At 45.6% G+C, this 7,097-nt stretch overlaps 3 non-coding genes across 3 annotated transcripts; all 3 read right to left on the reverse strand.

Moving 5' to 3' along the window:
- Nucleotides 1-462: 462 nt before the first annotated feature.
- Nucleotides 463-547, reverse strand: TRNAR-UCU (transfer RNA arginine (anticodon UCU)). The gene is given in 2 exon segments: nt 463-498; nt 511-547. It is a non-coding gene; the product is annotated as a tRNA-Arg (tRNA).
- A 1,196-nt stretch (nt 548-1,743) lies between these two features.
- Nucleotides 1,744-1,828, reverse strand: TRNAR-UCU (transfer RNA arginine (anticodon UCU)). Its single transcript is given in 2 exon segments — nt 1,744-1,779; nt 1,792-1,828. It is a non-coding gene; the product is annotated as a tRNA-Arg (tRNA).
- Nucleotides 1,829-3,025: 1,197 nt separating this feature from the next.
- On the reverse strand, nt 3,026-3,110 carry TRNAR-UCU (transfer RNA arginine (anticodon UCU)). Its single transcript is given in 2 exon segments — nt 3,026-3,061; nt 3,074-3,110. It is a non-coding gene; the product is annotated as a tRNA-Arg (tRNA).
- Between the last annotated feature and the right edge of the window lie 3,987 nt (nt 3,111-7,097).

The following is a 7,097-nucleotide window of genomic DNA, read 5'->3' on the forward strand; positions in this document are numbered from 1 at the left end:
ACCGTTAATCAAAGGGGACCAATTAATATTTTTTCCAGTATTGAAACATAGCACCAATGCTATACAAATATGCTTTGACCAATAGAATTGACACATTTTGTAAAATATTCCATTGTATTCCATTCCATTAAATGTACATGAAAAATGAATCAATGTTGAGATTCAAATGGAAAATTTCCTGAATGCTAGGAAGTGCGCTGTAACCAGCTAAGACACATCCAAGATGGCAAGATGGTGGTAATGAAAACTATGAATTTTTGTGAAAAGTTGCATTCACACAAGTATACATGCATTTATGACTTACTTTTCACACTTGAATAAACTGCCTACCCCCGCGACTTTTACCTTAATTTTTATACGTTTCACTAGTAGCATATTGTCAAATCTAAACATGTGTTTATTGCAAAATGAACAAATAAAGTTGCAAAAAGTATAAAATGTCCACGTGATGCATTACAGATTCGACTCTGGTGGGACTCGAACCCACAACCTTTGAATATCTCAACCACCTAGAAGTCCAATGCGCTATCCATTGCGCCACAGAGCCCATGTGAAGAAAGCTGGTAACACATAACCGAAAACACCCAATTCCATGCATACATTATTGATCTATTATTGCATCTCGGTATCAGAAAGTGTTATATGGCGGAGTGTTTCTTCCTCATTGCAACTACATACATTTTCCAAGTAATATGAAGGTTTTCCAACATGTAAAAATGAACCCCAACAAATGATCAAAATGAATATAATACATTAAAATAGATATATAAAAAGACACTTTTTGGCCACTGGTTCCCAATAGAGATGGGTGAAACTGGGTGTGTGAATCCAGAACCTTCAAGAAGCTTAAGTTCCAAAACCAAATACAAAACCTAAACCCTTAAGATTTTTAAAGTCAAAACCCAAATATTTTTTAGCACCAAAATTAGAGCCCTATGTCAAATTTTTACCTCCAGGGGTTTCTCACCCTATCATTTTTATTTATTTCAAGTTTTTCCGTTATTTTTTTTCATTTCTGAACTGTTTTTATGATCTTACACTTCGTGTTAGCCTTTTTAATTATTTGTTACGCTATTTTAGCATTTTCTTCCCTTTTTTTTCCCCATGACTTAGGAAAATCAAACCTCTAAAACGAACAAATTGTGCTTTAAAAAAACAGCACCAAAACCAAAATTGCACATATATTTGACAACCAAAAATACAACAAAAACCAAAATACGAATTTATTTTACCAGCCCAACCCACAAAACTAATGAAAGTGCCCACCTTTTGTTCAGAATACACCGTTAATCAAAAGGGACCAATTAATATTTTTTCCAGTATTGAAACATAGCACCAATGCTATACAAATATGCTTTGACAATAGAAGTGACACATTTTGTAAAATATTCCATTGTATTCCATTCCATTAAATGTACATGAAAAATGAATCAATGTTGAGATTCAAATGGAAAATTTCCTGAATGCTAGGAAGTACGCTGTAACCAGCTAAGACACATCCAAGATGGCAAGATGGTGGTAATGAAAACTATGAATTTTTGTGAAAAGTTGCATTCACACAAGTATACATGCATTTATGACTTACTTTTCACACTTGAATAAACTGCCTACCCCCGCGACTTTTACCTTCATTTTTTTACGTTTCACTAGTAGCATATTGTCAAATCTAAACATGTGTTTATTGCAAAATCAACAAATAAAGTTGCAAAATGTATAAAATGTCCATGTAATGCATTATAGATTCGACTCTGGTGGGACTCGGACCCACAACCTTTGAACATCTCAACCACCTAGAAGTCCAATGCGCTATCCATTGCGCCACAGAGCCCATGTGAGGAAAGCTGGTAACACATAACCGAATACACCTAATTCCATGCATACATTATTGATCTATTATTGCATCTCGGTATCAGAAAGTGTTATATGGCGGAGTGTTTCTTCCTCATTGCAACTACATACATTTTCCAAGTAATATGAAGGTTTTCCAACATGTAAAAATGAACCCCAACAAATGATCAAAATGAATATAATACATTAAAATAGATATATAAAAAGACACTTTTTGGCCACTGGTTCCAAATAGAGATGGGTGAAACTGGGTGTGTGAATCCAGAACCTTCAAGAAGCTTAAGTTCCAAAACCAAATACAAAACCTAAACCCTTAAGATTTTTAAAGTCAAAACCAAAATATTTTTTAGCACCAAAATTAGAGCCCTATGCCAAGTTTTTACCTCCAGGGGTTTCTCACCCTATCATTTTTATTTATTTCAAGTTTTTCCGTTATATTTTTTCGTTTCTGAACTGTTTTTGTGATCTTACACTTCGTGTTAGCCTTTTTAATTATTTGTTACGCTATTTTAGCATTTTCTTCCCTATTTTTTCCCCATGACTTAGGAAAATCAAACATCTAAAACGAACAAATTGTGCTTTAAAAAAACAGAACCAAAACCAAAATTGCACATATATTTGACAACCAAAAATACAACCAAAACCAAAATACGAATTTATTTTACCAGCCCAACCCACAAAACTGATGAAAGTGCCCACTTTTTGTTCAGAATACACCGTTAATCAAAGGGGACCAATTAATATTTTTTCCAGTGTTGAAACATAGCACCAATGCTATACAAATATGCTTTGACCAATAGAATTGACACATTTTGTAAAATATTCCATTGTATTCCATTCCATTAAATGTACATGAAAAATGAATCAATGTTGAGATTCAAATGGAAAATTTCCTGAATGCTAGGAAGTGCGCTGTAACCAGCTAAGACACATCCAAGATGGCAAGATGGTGGTAATGAAAACTATGAATTTTTGTGAAAAGTTGCATTCACACAAGTATACATGCACTTATGACTTACTTTTCACACTTGAATAAACTGCCTACCCCCGCGACTTTTACTTTCATTTTTTTACGTTTCACTAGTAGTATATTGTCAAATCTAAACATGTGTTTATTGCAAAATGAACAAATAAAGTTGCAAAATTTATAAAATGTCCACGTAATGCATTACAGATTCGACTCTGGTGGGACTCGAACCCACAACCTTTGAATATCTCAACCACCTAGAAGTCCAATGCGCTATCCATTGCGCCACAGAGCCCATGTGAAGAAAGCTGGTAACACATAACCGAATACACCTAATTCCATGCATACATTATTGATCTATTATTGCATCTCGGTATCAGAAAGTGTTATATGGCGGAGTGTTTCTTCCTCATTGCATCTACATACATTTTCCAAGTAATATGAAGGTTTTCCAACATGTAAAAATAAACCCCAACAAATGATCAAAATGAATATAATACATTAAAATAGATATATAAAAAGACACTTTTTGGCCACTGGTTCCCAATAGAGATGGGTGAAACTGGGTGTGTGAATCCAGAACCTTCAAGAAGCTTAAGTTCCAAAACCAAATACAAAACCTAAACCCTTAAGATTTTTAAAGTCAAAACTCAAATATTTTTGAGCACCAAAATTAGAGCCCTATGCCAAGTTTTTACCTCCAGGGGTTTCTCACCCTATCATTTTTATTTATTTCAAGTTTTTCCGTTATATTTTTTCGTTTCTGAACTGTTTTTATGATCTTACACTTCGTGTTAGCCTTTTTAATTATTTGTTACGCTATTTTAGCATTTCCCTGGGGGGGACTTCCGGTGACGTCACTGCCGATGGTCTGCTAGTGGAGGAGCTCCCGGCACCCTCACCAATATATACACTAGAATAAGCTGATTCTACATCCCAAACCCCCCGAAAATTGACCCCACACCAGGAATAAGCACCGGAGAGATGGCAGGGAAACCGCAGAGGAAAAACCAATGCCCTGTCACCAAGTTCTTCTCTCCGGCGCAACGCCAGGCTGAGATCAGTCCCGAGGAGCAAGATGGCGCCGGAGAAGATCCAGAGCACGAGGCGCGCAGCGGCCGACACAGCCCGACTGACTCGGACCCCCCCGTCCTAAATAAAGACTTTTTTGATGCTCTAATTACTAAAATGAGGAGGGGAGTACAGGAAGACACGGAAAAGGCCCTCCAAACCATCCGGGCAGAGGTGGAAGCGCTGACGGAGCGGACGGAAGATCTGGAGGTGAAGATGGAGGGAATCTCAAACGAACATGCTGAGACCCACGAGGAAGTACTGAGATGCGGAGAGGCGATCCGACACATACAAGACAAACTAGAAGACATGGAGAACAGGGAGCGGAGGCAGAACATCCGCCTCAAAAACATACCTGAATCCATCACCCATGAAGAACTCCAACCATACCTCCGCAGACTCTTCCTGCAACTTGTCCCTGATCTCTCAGAACATGACCTACACACAGATCGCGCCCACAGAGCCCTGGCCCAGAAATCAGCGGACCCAAACCGTCACAGAGATGTGGTGCTGAGAATGCACGCATACTCTGCTAAAGACCGCATCATGTCAGCGGCTAGAGAAGTGAGGACTGTGACTATGGATGGAGTGCAAATTCAACTCTATAACGATCTCTCCCAATTAACAATAAATAAAAGAAACGCACTGCGCCCACTCACCTCCTACCTCAGGGACCAGGGGGTAAAGTACCGCTGGGGATTCCCCTTCAAACTAGTGGTTCTGCGCAATGGCCGCCACCACACAGTAACAACCCCTGAAGACGCCAAGAACTTCCTGAAAGCGTTAGGAATCCCTCTCCCACCGCAGAAGAGCAACCGCCCCAGCACTGAGGAGACGCCGGAGACGACCCTCCAAGAAGCCCCCCGCACGTCGGAAAGATTGGCGAGCCAACGCCTCCGGTGAACCCCGATGAGCCAGCTAGTTGTGAGGCCCAAGGAAACCACACGCGGCCCCTGCAGTCATCCCACGCAGTCCCAGAGGCCCTAAAGACCACAGTATACACCCAGCATAAGAATCCGCAATAAACAAAATATTCCCCTGGCCCCGAATCCCCCTAGACTACATCCCACGAAATTACCTTCCCCTTCCCTCCCCCCCCAATTCCCCACCCCCCCTCCTATCCCCCCCTCCTATCCCCCCCCCTCCCTTTGCCATTACCTCCCCATATTCCTCCCCCCCTCCCCCCCCCCTAGCCCTCCCCTCCCCCCCCCTAGCCCTCCCCTCCTCCCCCCCCCCACACACGTTAAATGCCCACTTACCTTCACCGCCCCCACTTGAGACCGAGGGGAACCGGGACCCCGCTCGGGGTGTCTCGGGCAGCAACAAGAGGAATCGGCAACCAAGCTGCTCCTCTCCGGGCGCGGTCCTATCGAGTCACTCACGTGCTCCGGAGCTGCACCATCAGAGACACAGACACCAGAGCCGCGGACCTGCTGCTGCTCTCCCCCATAAGCATGCCCGGTTGACGCTCCCGATGGTCAAGAGATGCCCAAGATCCCCAACCTAATGAGCCCACACACCAGGACATCAGGCCCGGAGACCCCATATATGGACTCAGCACCCCGTGATCCGCCCCCGAGAGCAACCTCCACCCCCCCCTCCCTTCCCGCAAGTGGCAGGTTGTATGAACAAAAATCCTCCCCCCCCCCCTCTCCCCTCTCCCATCCTTATGGCAAAGATGTTGTACCCCGATATCCCCCAAAGAAAGCCCCACTTCTCCAGCCTACCGCGCTCCCCCCGAACTACCCCCCCACCTCTCCCCCCTTGCTGTCAATCCGAAAAATACATATGTCCAAGGCCTTGAATCAACTGAGCACCCCTACCGGAGCTCACCCCCAGAGTCATAAGGCCCCCCAATTGAACCCGCAAGTGTATGCCCCCCCCCCCTGAATCCCCCTGCCCCCCCCCCTCAATCCCCCCCCCACCCCTCTCCTCCCCATACATTCCCCCCCCACCTCCCCCTACCCCTCCCCCCCCGGATCGGATCCGGTGTCGCACTGGTTACCTCAGCCCACTTCACAACAGCTGACACACTATAAAAGCCACAGCTATTCACCTCCAAACACCCCCCCAGACCAAAACTAAGCCCCCCTCAGAGGCAAGTCCCAAACACTCGAATAAGCCAGATGTCCCCCCCTCCTCCCCCCCCCCCATTTTTTTCTCTTCCTACCCTCCCCTCCACTAGTCAAAGTAAACACCAAGTTAAACTGCCCCCCAAAAGTTTTCCCCGCCCCCCTCCCTGCCGCGGACAGCTTCCCCCCCCCCCTCCCTGACCTGCCCCCCCCCCACAAGATCAGAGATCCGGACTATGTTTACCCAATGTGTATAGATATATGCCAATGTATAAATAACTATTGATGTTCTAATCTAAAATGGTGCTATGTAAGGGATCTCTCGCCCTAAGAACGTGTTTCCGTCTGAGTGCAATGTTTAAATTCCTTACTGAACTCTGGTATACCATGTGCTCCCCCTCCCCCCCCTCCCCTGCCCCAGTATGCCCCCCTCCCCCCCCCCCCAGAGAAGAAACGATCTATGTTATGCCAAACTGTAGTGCTATATACCAATGTTTGAACGCATCCCAATGAGCAGTTGATAACAGCAAAACACAAGGGAAACCTAGGCTTATGATGAGAACTCCCCCCGAGAACAAGGTTTTAACCCCCTGCTAACTATGTGTATACTATATGCTAGCCCCCCCCTTGTCCCCTCCAGGGGAGCCTACACTGTTATAAGCCAATGTTTAAAGGTGTTCCATTGTTGCAATTTGACAATAGCAGAGTACAAGGGAAGCCTCAGCCATAGACTGGGACTCTCCCCGAGAGCAAGGTTTAATCTATATGCTACCTATGTGTACTCCGCACGCCCCCCCCCCTCCCGCCCCCACCCTATCCCCAGATACCCCCCCCCCCCCTACCTCACCAGATGCCCCCCGCCCCCCCCCTATCCCCTCCCCCCCCCCTCTCCCTCACACCCCCCCTCCCCCCCCTCCCCCCCCTATCCCCTCCCCCCCTCTCCCTCCCCCCCACCCCCCCCTTCCCCCTCCCACCCCCCCCCTCCCACCCACCCCCTCTCCCTCCCCCCCACCCCCCCCACCCCCCCCCTTCCCCCTCCCCCCCCACCTCCCTTGTGGGACCACTAAGGACTACCCCCCACATACTCAACCCGACGCACGAACCAACCCTGACATGGGAATAATTCAGGGACAGGGGCT

This window comes from Ascaphus truei, chromosome 19 (assembly GCF_040206685.1).
Source record: "Ascaphus truei isolate aAscTru1 chromosome 19, aAscTru1.hap1, whole genome shotgun sequence".
Lineage (NCBI taxonomy): Eukaryota > Metazoa > Chordata > Amphibia > Anura > Ascaphidae > Ascaphus > Ascaphus truei.